Genomic DNA, 17979 nt, shown 5'->3' with positions numbered 1-17979 from the left:
GTGCATGGCAACTAAGCGATCCAGTGGTGAAATGGGTCTATATATAAGCTTTATCTCTGGCCACGCCTCCTGGGAGGTCCGTGGATCCGACACGGGGCGTGGTTTTATCTGTGAGGTTCAGTTTGGTTTTGGCAGATTACAGAAGTAAAAGTTTGACCCCAGACGAACTAAACTGCATGCGGTTACCTGGAGAACAACTGCACAGTTCCCACATTTCTCTGACACATCAAGACAAGAAATCTAAAATCCTACTTACACATATTTTTTTTTATCTCCAAGGTGAAGCTATTTGAACCCGGCCAAGTGTGAGCCGGGTGCTCACCAGGCAAACAGGCTCCATTGTTCTGCATCCTCCACTGACCTTGTGCAGGCTCTTAACAGTTGGCCATTCTTGAACACTTGTTATTCAAATTCTGGCTCTCAACACTGAGTGCCTTCTGGTGCTGGAACGATGACCAAACGACATGAGCTCCATTCAGACCGACACGCAGCTGGTGGAGACTCAATAACCTCGACTCTCAGCAACCACAAGACACTTTCAAACAGTCGGATCAATCACCGATCTTTGAAGACGCATTCAACTTGGAAAACATGTTCTGACTTCCACATTCAAGAAAATGAGCCAAACCCAAACTGTTGTTCTTAGACGGGAATAAAGAAAGTCTCAGTCACTAGCACCAGAAACAAAGATGTGTCGTTCCAAAGAAACTTGCTTTCCCCTGCAGGTGTTCGATTCTTTCCAATTCTGGGACACGCGGGGCATAAGTTAGCGCTCTGCTCTGTTGCTCCTGACGAGGCCTTTTGTACACCTTTCAAATGTGATAATAGGAATGCATCTAAAAGTGAGTACGAAACCAGGCAAAGGGGGTTGTCGGGGGTTCTCTGTGGCGTTCATTCTTCTTCAGCCAGCCGCCTCTTTCTGCTAGGCTTGTAGGGCTTTCATCCATGCTCAAAAACAGTTTGTGGCCGTTTGAGGTTGAAACAACAATGCCAGTTTGTTAAGATGGCAAGTGGGAGAGTTGTATGGGATCCAGCCTCACCCTTGGTTCAGTTTCCTTAGCTAACTTTCGTGTCCCTTTTAAAATAACTTCACAACTGTACCTCTTTTTTGACCCCCTGTGTAATGTTGCTGCTGAATACCACAGAGATTAAACCCAGTCTCTACAGACAAGCCCACTTCCTCACCCAAGTGCCCACAAACCCACAAATAAACACCACAATGTGCTTGATTTTCTCTCTGATGATAGCAGCATGTTGGGAGATCTGAGGTCAGACGGTAAAATTAAAGGGCTGCTATTCTTAGTTCCTGTTTTTTTTACAGAAATGACCACATATGAGTCACATGCATGCAGGTAAGAATGCTGCAATGAACTGAGACCACAACATTCCACAACTGTCCAGGGCACATCTTTACATCACTGCCATTTTTTCTTCACTGATTGTACAAAACCTCAAGGCTCAAAGCCCCATGGGCAATAACTCGATACTCTTTGCAAAGATCCAACATATTGAAAACAAAAGCATGGAAGACATTAGCTCCAAACCACATCTTGCTTCCCACTTCATACTGTTTCCATTTATCTTACATTTCAGTGTGTTTAACATTCCTGAATGTCTACGCTTTTGAAGCTTTTCCTGATTTGCAAATAATTCAATAATCTTTCACATTATGAACCATAATGCTTTTGTTCAAATCTTGATTCTTTGATCTCGTGGGGGCTAAACTCAGAAAATCTGTTCTCAAAAAACAATCCCCTTCTTTCCTTTTTTCTTTTTTTTTAGCTCCTTAACATAAACGTATGCCCTCAGGACACCAGCTTACATGTATGTCTTTGATACAGGCAGGTATTACTTGTGGTTGTTTTTTTTTTTTTAAAAAGCAGAATTGATGCTAATAACGATGAGGATTTGTATCGAGTGTAAAAAAAAGGCTGAGTTCAGATGGAGTAGGACTTCACCGACGAACCTCTGAGGACCAGTCCTGAGAGCAGAGCAGCGGGATCAGTCCTCGGTTCTGTTTATTTTCCCACCATGGACACATTATCTCTGATGGGATTACAGGTCGCACCAGACGTGAGAGCCAGGAGACCGGGTGTCCTCCTCAGAACTCGGCTTCAGTTTCCCTCCTCATGCAACATTAGAGGAAACTCTCTGAGGGCCGCTGATGAGAACGCTTCAGCTGCTCTTGAGACGAGTAAACATGGCCCGCTTTTATTGATCAGTGGAGAGTTCCCCTCAGTCTGAAAGGACCTCCTTGAGCGAAATACTATGAAACTGGGAATGAGACCTGATCCTTAATGGGATGAAGGAAAAATGATTAACAAACTAACAATGGATAAAACTGCAGTATCAGTAATAGTTGTCATGCATAGACAAGTCAGTTAATTAAAAGTGAGTTAACAATGTTTAATTTTCCATAAAGTTTCACACGTATTTTCTTATTCAAGCAGAAATAACTGCTTGTTTTACAATGTAATGAAAAAAAATGGGCTTCCTACTGAAACCATTTGATTTTCCTTTTTCTTTCTGAGAAGAAAAGAATTGTTGCAGAGGGAAATGTTTTAATATACTGGATTGTAGTTCAAAGATGCATTGTGACAAACCTGAAAGTTGGGATTATGTTCCTTGTAATGAATTATCTACTATATGAAATCAGATTACATTCTGAAATATAACAGATTGTTGTTTCACAACAGCATTGACTGTTTTTTACACAAACCAATATGTGTTCCTAGAAACAAGATATTCACTGGAGACCATTCAGGTTTATATTTCCACTCAGACCATAAAAAACTCAAGGGACCTTTAAAAGCTGTTGACGACTGAGTTATTTCCATATCATGTTGTCAGTTTCGAGAGACAGGATGTTATAAGTTCTATAAAAGTCTGTGCAACAGGAGGTCCAACCCAAAAGAAAAACAACACAGGAGTATTATTAATTATTTGTTGTGAACCCTCTTCTTTTTTTCACTTTTCCCTTTGTCATCTAAAAATATCAAGTGTTTGCACCATAAAGTGGTTTGTTTATCTTTGTAAGCACAGGACATTATATTAATGTTTGTTTGCCACCATGTAAGAGTAGTTAACTGGAGATTTTTTTTGGAATTCGTATCAGAAGCATTTTTCCTTGGATGAATAAACAAGCCCAGCGCTGTGAGCTGAGGGAGATTTTTTGCTGCAGAGGAGAAACTCTACGGATCCAATGAAAACAGGAAACTCATGGCTGGTGGCCGATGTCCTGTTTTAAAGTTCCCCTCTCTGCTGAGTTGTTCACTACGTACTCCCCTCTTCATAACCAGGCAAAGACAAGCTATTTGCATAACAGTTCGGACCTGTTCATCACCCCCTGCTCCTGCCCTACTTCCACTCTGTCAACCTAATGCTTCCCAGCACTGTCTTTGTGCTGGCTCTTGTTGTTCTGGGAACATCCAATGATCAACAAATTGGGAGTCCAGCCTAGTCTAATCTTCAGTGTCATAAAAATACATTTAGTGGAACAGCCCAAATTAGGATTGATGAGGGAGACTTGGCATGGTTTCCTATTTGTTGTCTCGCCAGTGTTGTGGGAGGAGGGGGTGGAAAATGAAGAAATGCAGAGGCCTGAGCTGTGTATGTCTTATGGTGAAAGAATAGAACAGTGGGATCTGATAGTGTGGAAATGACAACGTAGTCTGATGTGTCAGAGTCTCACGGGACGGCAGGCAGAGCAGAAAGAGACTTCGGTGGGAAAATGCTGAGGTGTACTCCAATGGTGTGATGTGGGTGTTACACACAGTGTGTCATCTCTCTCTTTTTTTTCCAGAGGGACCTCTGAATGGTTACAGACTTGTGGGTTCAGTGGTTACAGCCTTAGTGAAAATAACTCAAGCTATACTTTAGAGGAGGAACCAAAGGCAACACATCAGTCAAGCAGTACAGTGAGCGGATTTATTGTGTCAGGGGGTATAGCTCAGTGGTAGAGCATTTGACTGCAGATCAAGAGGTCTCTGGTTCAATTCCGGATGCCCCCTGTCCTTCCTGAAGGCTCAATTGTTTAAGAAATGATACTTCAACTTCTTTAAAAGGTCATGTACATATGAAATGGCTACAAGGGAAAGTATGAATTTATGGTGATTATAGCCATGAACAAAAACACAAGGATGAGGTAAGTAGGTTTGTCAATGAACCAAAGTGATCATTCATAGACAAACTGTATGATTGGTGCATTATCAGCAGTGTTAAAAATCATGTATAGTTACATGAAAAAGTCAGTTGTTAAGGATTACAATATAATCAACAAATACCAAGCAAAAATGCAGAATCAGTGAGTGAAGAACAAAGTCTTCCCCTAATATTTCCAAAGGAATTCAGAGGTGAACTAGTAGCCAGGTGTTGATGGTCATGTCCACTTGATTAATTGATCATCATCATGTGTGACCATTCAGGTGAATGTTAACACAATGCCAAAGAATTTATATATATTTAAGTTCTAAGAGAAGGAATTGTTGCTGCCAATCATTCTGGGAAGGGTTATGAGGCCACTTTCAAATAGTTTAGAGTCCATCATTCTACAGTGAGAAAGATCATTTACAAGTGGAAAACACTCAAGACCGTTGCTAATCTTACCAGGAGTTAACATCGAAGCAAGTTCACACCAAGGTCAGACCATGGAATGCTCAGAGAAACTGCAAAAAAAAAAAAAGAAAAAGAAAACAAAAGTTACATCTGAGACTACAGCACTCAGTTAGCACATTTAATCTTAAAGTTTATGACCGCACAATTATGACTTGTTTGGAAGGGTTGCCAAGAGAAAGCCTCTTTTCTCTAAAAAGAACTGGCAGAACAGCTTAGGTTTGTAAAATACATATTAACAAACCACAAGACTTATGTAACATGGGCAGTTGAGAACAAAGTGGAGATGTATGGTCATAATGCACTGCAGCACGTTTGGAGAAAACCAAACACAGTATATCAGCAAAAACGCCATACACCAACCGTCAAGCACGGTGGTGGATGGGGGATGATTTGGTGTTGTTTTGCAGCTACAGGACCTGGCCACTTTGCAGTCATTAGGTTTGTCCATACCAATGTATTTCAGAGTCATATGCGAGGATATCTGTCCAGCAGAATGCCTGAAATGAAAAAGAATCAAGGTGTTGCAATGGTCCAAGAGCTATGAATCAAAAACTGTCTGGAACCTCAATTTACTAAAACATTTCAAAGAAGAATGGGCCAAAATTCCTCTACAAAGATATGGGAGACAGATTATGTCATAGAGAAAACTATTACTTCAAGGTGTTACTGCTAAAGGTGGTCCGACAAGCTTTTGAATCATGGGTTGTCCCATGGGCAACACCTTGCTTCCACATGTTACTGTACCTTAGATTTGGTTCAAGTAAAATGACATTTATGTAATATTTCATATGTTTATGTTAATCTGAAGCTGCATTTAGCTATTTCTCAGATCTGAAAAGGACCAGATCTTATATTTTGTTCCGCTACATAAAAGGTTAGAATTGAACGAGTGTATGTTTGCCTTTTGACCATGTGACGAAGTAAAAACTTTCCTTTAGTTCCTGGTTGCGGAGAATCCTCCTTTTGCTCTTCTAAACAAACTACATCTTCTTCTCCTTATGGGCCTCAGAGATTTGTGGTATCCATCACTTACATTTCCCACAAAAAGAAGTTCTTGTATCTCTGAGATGGTTGGATGCCGCTGAGCTTTTTCACTTCTGATATTTCAATACCCCACACAGAGGCGGCACAGACGCCCCATCAATCATCTCTGTGATGTTTTACATCTGTTGCTGTTTAGAGTTTTAATGAATGTTTGCTCTGCATCCAGAAGTCCATTAGCAACTAATTACCCCTCTTTCTATTTACCATTATACAAGACTTCCACCTTTTACTTGTTATTTCTATTAGTCATGTGGATTTCAGCTCATGTTTTTGTAATGCAGAGCGGCAAAGTTCAGTCAGCGCTTATTGTGAACTCCGCAGGGAGCAGGGTGATATACAGCAACAGCAGAGGCTGCGCAATTTAAGGAGCCATAACAATGAAAAGCAGATGTGACTGTGAGGTAGTTAAATGACTTCACTGCCATGTGAAAACAGTAAGAGACACACGCAGGGAATGGCACCTAATTGTTGAACACGCTCGAGTAATTTGTTCAAAATGCAACTCCTAATATGGTACAGAAGGAGCTCATTTTATCTTTCTGTTCTTAAGACAAAAAAGCACAACACTTTTAATGGGCTACTGCCCCCCCAAACTTTAAGGAATACATGTGTTTGATATCTTACAAAGTTAAATGACATGTGACCCTGGCGTCTAACCAGCTCAGTCAAGCCAGATCAACTTTTTGGGCCTATTTCACATTTTGCTGTGAGGCCAGTTTTGTCTAACAATTCATTTGAGGCTACTGCAAGCAGCCAGTTGGCCTAGCTTAGCTTGAAGACTGGAACAGCTACATGGCTTTAGCCAGAGACCACTAAATCCAGCCTCCAACTGCTTTTTTTTCCAGTTGTTCTGGTTGGTTTCTCAGCTGGCACACAGCATTACTGAAAAAATTCACCAGTTTTATAATTAGAATAAAATGTCCATCTCTTCCTTTAAATTATCATGTCTTTATGGGAAATCCATGGTCTATGTAATCTCTCATCATTTTCCCATCCTTGTAAGCTCCTTTTCCACTTTCATGATCTGATAATTGCTATTAATATCATGGAATTGGTGTTAAATGACAGCAGGAGGATTCAGTTTTAGAGGATGAAGCTTAATAAGGCTGAGTAGGCGTTCCCACATGGCACATATTGAATATGCCACCTGCCTGACCAGACAGACACACACCTTCCCCCCAGGCTGTCCACGCTGGTCAGTTGAGCAAATGTGTTTGGTTTGTTCCTGGGATTAATCGCTGGCACCAGTTATGGTTCAGCTCCAGCCAGGGAACAAGAGCATCTTCCTGCTCACAGGCCAGCGGCCTATCTCCTGTCATCGGTCCAACTGAGCTGATCCTGTCATATTAAATGGATTAGCAGAGGCCTTTTTCTACTTTCAGGAGCTCATGAAAAGAATAGGGATTTAGTATGTTGCCATAATTCATAACAGTAAATGCAAATGATGTTATAATGTAAAATAAAAAATAACTTGTGCATCTTCTGGTTCTGAAATGAGTGAAGGCTATTTTTACTTTGGCTGCATACGAGTGTCAGAAACATGATTCTTCATACTGACCAAGTATGAACATTGTTTACCTCTTAGAGTATCCGTGGGAAACTGTAGTGCCGCTTACATGGCTTTTGATTTCCCATGGGAGGCATACATGACAGCAGCAGGTTAATTCAGAACCTAAATCCTGCATGGCATGACTGGGGTCAAATAGATCATGTCATAGATATCAGGACATGTCACATGAAGGGTGTATGGTTCTCGCAGAATATCAACACCAGCTCTTTTTTGCACTGCAAGAATGTATCAAGTGATTAAAATCAATTTGAAACTCTGTAAAGAGGTACTTCAAACACGGATCTCATGCTCTGTCAGTTAGATTGATGGCAGGTGCTCCTCCTGGTCTGTACTCTCACATCAGCCTTCTTCAGACGCAGCCAACTCTTCACCCTGACAGGCTTTCATAAAGGCGCCACACTAATCAAACAGGAGACTGCCTGTAGCCGAGAACTCTACAGATATAGAGGGATGAGAATGGACACAAACAGCCCTGACCCTGGATCAGCCAGGTCCCTGCTAAGCTAGTTATGCTAGTTTCTGTTTCTTTGTTTCTGACCAGCAACTTTGATCCCTTAGAACGATGATGATCTTCCTGCAATCAGGAATTTGTTCTCACTACGATCATTTATTATTGCTGCCATTAACGGAACCGTTCTCCTAAGAAATGTATTTAGCTCATTGTTTCTTTGCTTTTTGACTTTTTGTTTATTTGCAGAGTTGCATTCATCCATCAGCTTTTTCCCCATCTGAAGATCAGATCTCCTAACTACTGAAAGGCAGTTTTGACCCAGTATGAAAAGTCTGCTCGTGTTGTGTAGAAACTTAAAAAGTGCAAGTTTGTATTTGTACAGAAAGTTAGATGTGCAGTATAGAGACATGTTTTAAGACTGAAAGTCAATCATCAGTAATATTAGATAAGAAAATTGCCAATAAATTTGACTTCACAATATTAAATGAAAATCTGGAAGATTTCAAATTGAATTCTGGAATGTGTTTGCACTGTAAGCAACGTTTTCACAAAGTTCAGTGGAGTCAGAACTTCCAGATGCATTAACATTACTGGTTACAAAAACAGTTTTTTTTTCTATGTTTTTTCTATTCTACTATGTCGAATTAAAAAATTACTGGGGATTTTATCACTTTCAGCATAAAATAGATTTATTCTCTTTTAAATCATTGGAGTCATGTTTTCTGGCCTAAAGAGGAGAGGGACCATCTGCCTTATTATTAGAGTACAATTAAAAGATGAGCATCTGTGATGGTACGGGGGTGCATTAGTGCACATGGCAAGGTTAACTTGCACATCTGTGAAAGCGTCATTAATGTTGAATGATATACAAAGGCTTTGGAGTCACCCAGATGATGTCTTTTTTCTTGATGGAGTACAAGAGTCTGTGTGCCAAACTGGCCTGCCTGCAATCCAGACATGTCAGCCATGGAAACTATAAAATAAACAAGAAGGTAAGAAAGCACCAAACTGCAAAACTGTGGCATGCATCTGCACCTTATGTCAGAGGCTTGAAGGAAACTTATTCAAGATTGATGTCAGTATCGGATATGTTATCTTTGTAGTAACTTTCTTCTGGCCAGGGTTTAACTGCGAATTTCATACACTCTACAGTGCCATAACTCTTTAGAAAGAAGATTGAATATCAGATGAGAATAAAACACAATTAAAGCAATGACAATGTGGCTAAATAAAACAATTCAAAATCCAATATAAAAGTCTAGTTTTTATTAGAGCTCTAACTGAAGAAACAGTTGGCTTGAGTTCCTTCAGACATCAGGTTGTTATTTACTGAATGTGTCTGTTTGATACTGGTATGCCTTTAACAACCTTGTAATAGTATTAGTATCAAATGGCCAAAAAGTCAGAGCTCAGTTAAGCGCTCAATCTGTCTGCAAATACAACTGTGTTTCTTTGTGTGTGTGTGCAGAAGCATTTTTGTGGGTGATGGGTTTGGCAGTTAAATCTTACATCTGTCCCTCCAGCTTTCTGTCAATGTTGGTCATGCAATCCACAATGAGCCGCCCCCACCTCAGCTGGACCGAGCTGGACCCGGTACCATTGAAGTCTGTGTGTGTCCATTCACTGAGTCAGGACCGGCCCCACACTGAGGCCACACTTACTCAGTGGCCTTTTCCCACAACCTTCAGGCACCTTGGAGGAAGTCATCCATGCAGAACTGTGCTCCTTAATCAAAGGCTGAATGTAGAAGTTGTCCCGGAGGTTGGCTGCTGCAAGTGCGGCATTAGCAAAGCACATGCTCTCCTTTCACAGCGGAACAATGCTGCCCATTGTGTCGGGCCACAAGTGTCTATTTTGATTTAAAAAGGGGTCTCAGAAGCAGATAGACAATGATAAAGGACTAACGGGAACAAGGCTCAGGATACGTTCAGTGCACGACACCAGAAAAAGAACAAGTCCTGTCAGCATCATCATGCAGATAAAAACACTTCAAATTTCAAACAAATTGCACTTCGCCACATGTGACATCACAGAAGATATTATCAGCTGCAGAGAAATGTTCTCTCCAACCTCTCTGACAGGCTAAACTTATCTGTTTGCAACTGATGTGACAAACTATGGTGGGCCTCTTACAGATGTCAAAATAAGAGCTTACCTTGATAAATGGATGAGACCACCGGATCCCATTACACTGAAAAAACATTAGACGAGTCATTAGTACCAAAAAAGACAAAATAGTCTGACACACAAGGCATCCACACAGACCTGATAAATCACATGACTTTTATTTCATTAGTGTACCTTTTATTAAAAGACTGGGTGAAGAGGTTAGAATAAAATCTCACAAAATTAGTGAGACAATGTCTTCCCTCCCACCTCCTCGGGCCTCTTCTATGGTTTATAAATAGCAGTGACCCATCTTTAAATAGGACATTGTTTTGTCTATTGTCTTTCCATCTCTGTGCTGTCCTGATCAGTGATGCTGAAGCGCTGCAGTAAACATCCTCTCACTCCCATTAATAAACCCCCTGTTCTTCATTCTTTGTACCAACGCCGCAATGTCTCAAGAATATGTATGAAAACTTAATCCAAAATTATCATAAGTCCTTTCCAATTGCATTGCATTTTAAGTTGTCAGTGTGTTATAGCCCAAGAGTTCAGTGAAAGTTAGCAAAGAAATGACTAATCCTGTGATTCAGTTTTATAAATGAAAACAGCAAAAAACGATCACCAACAAAAAACAACCATTTGAAACTGTGAAAAGTTTTCACAGACTATTTGAAGACACTGACTGAGCATTTGGATCATATTTTACAGGAATATGCAGTATTGGGAATTATGTGAAAGTAAGATATTAGATATCTTACTTACGTAGTTAAAAATTTGTGACAATTGATATCAAATGTAAAATGTATTTAGATAATGTTTCTCTACAGAGCATATCTATCCTATCTGTTCAATTTGTTGTCTTTTTCAACCCATTGATGTGCAAATTATCGTTGTGATTAAACAAATTTGTGTTTTTGTGAGACACTGATGTTTTAATTGTATTTTTAGCTGGCTGATAAAGGGGCAAAAAGAGGATGCTGAGACCAGATATCAACAGGCACTCCAATTGAAATCAATGATGAAATCCTGGATGTTGCCCACTGGGATACGTCTTAACAAGTGAAAGATGACAGAAGACAAAAAAGTCAACTCATTTGCCATCTGTCTTATTTACCTAATGCAATGGCTTAATAATACACCAGTGAGGTAACTACCACTTTGTAAGAGTAACAGGAAGATACATTGTTTCAGATATAACTCAGAAATAATCTGAAACTCATTTAAAATTTGTGTGAAATTTGGAAGAAAATTTGACTTTTGCATGTGACGTTTATCCATTATCACACTGATTAAAACTGTCATTTTGGAAACTCCTGTTTCTGTTTCTTTTATTTTTCTCTCAGTGGCCGACATATTAAAAGAAAAAGCATCCGCTCTAGACGCAGTAAATAAAACATGCCCAGACATGCTCTCTCTGTTAACATGATTAGGCTCAGCATAAGGCTGGTTAAGAGGAGTCTTTTCTAGGGTCTTGGGGCTGGGGGTGTGCTGGAGTGGTGGCTCCCCATTCCCCCCATTATGCTGCTTTCCATTTTCCTTGGAACGAAGGCCATCTATCAGGAGCCCCTGTAGGTCCTTTCATTGCCAAATAAAAGGATCTCTGTGGACAGACCTGTCTGTGGGTTGCTCAGACATGGGAGACAACAGATGTGTTAAACATAGGCAGCTCCCTCACAAAAAGCACAGAGAGCTGGGGCCGCATGCTCTCTAATGGAGAAGCAGCTTTATGTTAATGGCTGAATGGAGTCAGTCAGGCTGCTGGGAGATTTCGCAGAGCATGTCCAAGGAATCCCACATCATAAAGAGCTCCTTACTACCCTCCACTTTCAGGAAGAAGGAGCAACAAAGACAAGACCATAAAATTGTTACAAGGTCTGTAATCAACCTGCAGATCTACAGAAACCCATCATGTAACTTGATATGGGTGTAAATCTAAAACAGGGCTTTGTTCCCAAAAGGTTTGAATAATTCTGACTTGAAATCAAGGTTGGATTTAATGCTTCTATTACACATTAGACTACATTACAAGTAACATATATTTCAATAAAGTTTTAATAGGTAATGTTTAAAGAAGCGGAATGTGATTTTGTTAACCAAAATTATTTATTGCATCAAGTAACTCATTTCATCACCAGATTTTCATCATTAAGCAGAATTGCCTTGTAATCAAAGAGGAGCTTAATTAAACTGGCATGAATGTATTATTTAGTTCCAAAGAAGTGCAGTAAATCAGTTGGTCTGGTTAGAATATTTAATAAAGGCTATGGGTGTTGACTTCCAGGAAGTCTTTGGCCTTAACACACATAAAAAAACGTAACCTCCAGATAAAAAACATAACCTCCAGTGTCAATATTAAAGCCAGTGCAAAAATCAATTAAACCTGCATTCTGTCTAATGATGCCAAATGTCCATGGGGAAAATGACTCACCGAGCAATTTCTCAATGATTTTTTAGTCTCAGTCATTAATTCAATGTCACATCTAAATAAGCACAATATCCATTTTGCGACTTACGACTCCATTTAGAGATGAATTGATGTTAAAGCAGGATACACTTTGGTGCAGTGCTACAGTGTGATTGACAAGCTGCAGTTTCCCTTTCTCATTTACTATTTTTTTTTTTTTATACATTTCGAACAAATGCACAAAGGACTTCGGGTGGCATGTAAAGGTCACTGGTATCAACCAACAAATGCCTTATTTAGACATAGGTTAGGGTGTTGGGGTGAACAGAAAACTGTTCTCTCTGCTCTGTTTTTTTTCCTATTTTTCCTCTTGGATAACAATGTTTAAATTTTTAAAGTTCAGTCACTGAACATTATTCCCTCACCCCCCCCTTTCTGTCAGTTTCTGTCAGAGACCATTTTGAAGTCCATATCCACGCTGATTTTAGCATGTGTTTAACTGTATTGCAGCTGCAGGAGGAGCACTTGCAAACGAGAATATCTGTCAAATTCTTTGGTTTATCCTCCAAACATTGCCTTAAGCCTTTTTCATAAAAAAAACTCTCTCTCAATCTACAGGGTGTTACAGGCAGTTGAGAAAGTTATGTTGCAAGTATTTAATACAAGTGATTAATAGTTTGTCCAATTTCTAATCAAAATCAACTTGTTTCAGCTTTTTATAAATAGGTGTTATAGGCTGCTGCTTTATGATCAAGAAAGCCACGATATTGCTTTCTGTGAAGTGTCTCGAAGTCTGTGATTTCAGTCTCTGATACTACTTGGTTTCAAATTGTGTGATTTTACAATATTGCCTTATCTAGACTGAGCTTCTTGGTTGTAGATAACAATGGAAAACATGGCTGCTAGTATGATAGCAAGCTGTGAGAGCTTGCTTGTGTCACCCTGCTGGGCTATGCTTGACTCGTATTCCTGTGGGAATCAAGATAATCCTGGGAGATTTTTGTCACAGCACCGGTGTTTTAGTTCATTTATTGAATGTATCGTATATCTCCCTGTTATAGATTTGATCAGACCAACAGCAGAGATTATCTTTAAACTCATGTGAAATGTCAAATATTTTCTTGGTGCCGCTGCATCTAGAGTTTAAATGTAGCTTCTACACACCAGTATCCTTTTGTGACACTGAAGGAGGAGGAGCAAAGGTCCCCCCATCAAACCCCTAAACTCGAACAATGGGAGCTTGGCGTGGACGGCCTGAGGCGAAGCCATCTGCCGCAGAGAGAGTGGAGCCTCTTTGTCAGCTATTGTGGAATGTGGAAGCAGATTGATGAAGGCCGGGTTCTTCCTTTAGGCCCAGACTGGGCAGCAGGCAATGCAGCAAGCCCGAATACAAACCACAGGGAACTCCCTCTCCTTCTGTCTCCACATTCATCAGTCACATGACAGAGCAGCCAGACATTACAACCTGGGGAAATGACATGAGAAAGTGCTTTATGAAGCTGATATGTGCTATAAAACTGTTGTCACTTGTGTTTATAGAAGTCATTTCCATACAATAAAATCTTTCTTTTGATCATCTTTCAGTGATAGCTCGAAGCAAAATAAAAGAAGGAATTTTCCTCTTCTCTTTTTTCTGTGTAAGTTCAGGAATGATCATTTTCTCTTTTGCTATGTGGAGTAAGAGGATGCAGGATATCGTTGGCCCCTAGTGTGTGGGTGCTGACCTCTAACCCTCTCAGCAGGTGGTTATGGGTGGCCTTTATTGAGAAAAGCCAGTCCAGGGGCTCTCTGGCTTTTGGAGCGGGTAAGTTTGTGAGGGGTGGACAAGGCAGATGTTGTATGAGAAATGCCTTGGGGGAAAGTGTGCCGACACTGAGGGAAGGGGTCAGGGCAAAAGGGTGGATAGCTGGAACAACCAACACAACAGATAACCATGGTTGCCATGGCAGCTTGCTGCATCATGCAAATGAGTGTTCTAGGGGACAAAACTTGCCTTTGACAGCAGATTATTGACAGAAGTTGAGGCAGAGTACGTTTGTTGACCAACTAAACAAATTAAAAAGAATAAGTAATATGGCCAAGGCAATAACATTAGGAGTCATCTGATGTTGCAGCTGATTCAGGGAAGATTAGTTTAACATGCAACATATTAGAACATGGAATCTAACATGTATTACCGTTACATTTTATTTTGAGGAACATTTGTGCATCATCATTTCGTTCGTCGTTTTTTTTTCGTCATTTTTTTCTCGTCATTTTTTTCTCGGGAATACTTTTTCACTGTCCAGACCAACACAATACTAAATCCTGAGCCATAAAGAGTCATCACAATAAAAAAAACTTTATTGTTTGGTCTCAGCTGCGGGGCTTCAAAGCCCCAGGGTGCAGCTGAAATAAGACAGAGATAAAAGGCACAGCTTGTTGTCTTGATTGTTTACTGTGAGTAATTTCCTTTGAGGTGATGGCTGGAGAGGAATGTGACTTTCTGCTGATGATCGAACCCTGGCTTCATCAGGTTATCAGTCTTCAGTAACAAGGCAATACCATATTACGAAACATTTGCAGAAGCACTTTTAAGATAAGTTTGTGAGTAAAAGCAGTGCCTCAGATTTTCTGTTCTTTTCCTACATGACCTGAGCAGCAAAGCACCATTGTGCCAGGAGTCTCTGTTTTGCCACAAAGGGCCTTTTCTTCAACAATGCTCATCGGGCAAAAGGAGCTGTCGGTCCCATGACGCATGACATTTGTATAACATTACCGGGGTCACAGCCCACAGTCAAGTAGATGAAAGAAAATGTATTAGAGCTTCGGACAAATCTTGAACTTCTGTCGGCGTGAAGAAAACACAGGCCAGAGTACACTTAGATATGCATCTTCAGCCAATGCTTGACCAAATTTTTTGTAAAGAACCCTTCAATGTCCTTGGCTGTCATTCTAAAGAGCTATTGTTGAATGGACTTGAGGAAGTGCCCTGGGGAACAAAAAGAGTTTCATATCATACCAGTAGATCCATCAAAGAATTCAAAACACAATGTTCTAAAGAAAAATTTAATACATTATTCAAAAGCTGCTTATTTTTTCATGTAATAAAAATGTTTAAAGATGAAGAATCCTACAATTTTAGTTTTCAGATGAACAAGTGCTTAATGTTTGGAAAAAGGATAATGGTTATACTTCTCCAAAGGTCACATTTACCAAATTACTTATAACTGTAACTCTACCAGTTTGTAAAATCTGTCAACCTAACTCTATGTAGCCACTTCTAAATATTTCAAATATGAAGTGTTTGGGCATCTTGATAAAGCCTGAAACTGTTATGCTTGTCTGACGTTAGCATGGTAATATTTGCTAACTAGTATATCAAGAACAACTGATTTGTTGTTGTTTTTCAAGCATTTAGCATTTACTGAACAAATCCAACCCTCCACAGCACCTAAAGCACCCCTCGAAGCATGGTGGCCAGTAGGCAAAGGACCACCAAGACAGCAAAGGGTTATTTCGATGTGACGATAGATCAGAAAAGGAAAGCCATGAGTGGTGCGGTGCGACCTTATCATACAACCAGCAGTCAGTTTTTGCCATAAGCCTCTAATTCACCATGTTTGTAATGGTCATTCTTCCGGTTTGCACTCTCTAAATTACATACTGAAAATGGCAAGTTTTGATGGAGATTTAAATTTGCAATGAGGCAGGTCTGCTTGGTTCTTTCTGAGATTTGTTGTAAGGACAAAGAACATCTTTATAACATTTGCTATCTAACAGTGACATCAGAATCAGAATCAGAATCAGAATTACTTTGTTAATCCCTTGCGGGAAATTCCTTTTTTGCAGTGCCCTCGTTACAGAAAAAAAAAGAAAAGAAAAGATCCATCCATCCATTATCTTCCACTGGTCCGGGGATCGGGTCGCGGGGGCAGCAGCTTGAGAAAAGAGACCCAGACGTCCCTGTCCCCGGCCACTTCCTCCAGCTCTTCTGGGGGGACCCCGAGGCGTTCCCAGGCCAGCCGAGAAACATAGTCTCTCCAACATGTCCTGGGTCTTCCCCGGGGCCTTTTCCCAGTGGGACGGGCCCGGAACACCTCACCGGGGAGGCGTCCAGGAGGCATTCTCACCAGATGCCCGAGCCACCTCATCTGACTCCTCTCGATGCGGAGGAGCAGCGGTTCTACTCCGAGCCCCTCCCGGATGACCGAGCTTCTCACCCTATCTCTAAGGGAGAGCCCAGACACCCTGCGGAGGAAACTCATTTCGGCCGCTTGTATACGCGATCTCATTCTTTCGGTCACTACCCACAGCTCGTGACCATAGGTGAGGGTAGGAACATAGATTGACCGGTAAATCGAGAGCTTCGCCTTTTGGCTCAACTCCTTCTTCACCACGACGGGCCGGTGCAGAGCCCGCATCACTGCAGACGCCGCACCGATCCGCCTGTCAATCTCCTGTTCCATTTGTCCCTCACTCGTGAACAAGACCCCGAGATACTTGAACTCCTCCACTTGGGGAAGGATCTCAAACCCGACCCGGAGAGGGCATTCCACCCTTTTCCGGCCGAAGACCATGGTCTCAGATTTGGAGGTGCTGATGGTCATCCCAGCCGCTTCACACTCGGCTGCAAACCGCTCCAGTGAGAGCTGAAGGTCACGGCCCGACGACGCCAACAGAACCGCATCGTCCGCAAAAAGCAGAGACCCGATTCTGAGGTCGACAAAACAGACCCCCTCAACGCCCTGGCTGCGCCTAGAAATTCTGTCCATAAAAATTATGAACAGAATCGGTGACACAGGGCAGCCCTGACGGAGTCCAACCCTCACAGGAAACATGTCCGACTTACCGCTGGCAATACGGACCAAACTCTGACACCGGTCATACAGAGACCGAACAGCCCATATCAAGGAGTCCGGCACTCCATACTCCCGGAGCACCCCCCACAAGAGTCCCCGAGGGACACGGTCGAACGCCTTCTCCAAGTCCACAAAACACATGTAGACCGGTTGGGCGAACTCCCATGCATCCTCCAGGATCCTGCCGAGGGTATAGAGCTGGTCCACTGTTCCACGGCCAGGACGAAAACCACACTGCACCTCCTGAATCCGAGATTCGACTATCCGGCGGATCCTCCTCTCCAGTACCCCCGAAAAGACCTTACCAGGGAGGCTGAGGAGTGTGAACCCCCTATAGTTGGAACACACCCTCCGGTCCCCCTTTTTAAAGAGGGGGACCACCACCCCGATCTGCCAATCCAGAGGCACTGCCCCCGATGTCCACGCGATGCTGCAGAGGTGTGTCAACCAAGACAGCCCTACAACATCCAGAGCTTTGAGGAACTCAGGACGGACCTCATCCACCCCCGGGGCCTTGCCACCGAGGAGTTTTTTAACCACCTCGGCAACCTCAGCCCCAGAAATGGGAGGCCCCACGTCCGAGCTCCCCAACTCTGGCGACACGCCTTCCGATGAGGAAGCAGAGAAAAGAAAAGATGAATAAGAATAAGATAAGGAAAATCTCAATATGTACAAAAATACAATAAACAATAAACAGTCTTTACAATGCTACTCAGTACCTAATTATTATTATTATTATTATTGCACATGACCGGGTTATTGCACATGGTAAAGTAATTAAATAAATAAATAATAAATGATGAAATGAGTAACTGTCAGACACTGGAATTATACAGAAATATACATTGTGCATGTTTGCCTACAATACCATAACAGGACCACCATCACAATATTTTGAGCTTATCACCATCCAAGGCAATAGAGATTGTTTTAAAGAATTAAAAAC

The 17979-nt window shown here is 41.5% G+C and overlaps 1 non-coding gene across 1 annotated transcript; it reads left to right on the top strand.

The window, feature by feature from the left end:
- The first annotated feature begins 3938 nt into the window (after positions 1-3938).
- trnac-gca (transfer RNA cysteine (anticodon GCA)) lies at positions 3939-4010 on the top strand. Its single transcript has one exon. It is a non-coding gene; the product is annotated as a tRNA-Cys (tRNA).
- The last annotated feature ends 13969 nt before the right edge of the window (positions 4011-17979 follow it).

This window comes from Odontesthes bonariensis, chromosome 21 (genome assembly GCF_027942865.1).
Source record: "Odontesthes bonariensis isolate fOdoBon6 chromosome 21, fOdoBon6.hap1, whole genome shotgun sequence".
Lineage (NCBI taxonomy): Eukaryota > Metazoa > Chordata > Actinopteri > Atheriniformes > Atherinopsidae > Odontesthes > Odontesthes bonariensis.
The sequence above is the reverse complement of the archived record's forward strand: the minus strand, read 5'-3'. Positions and strand labels throughout refer to the sequence as shown.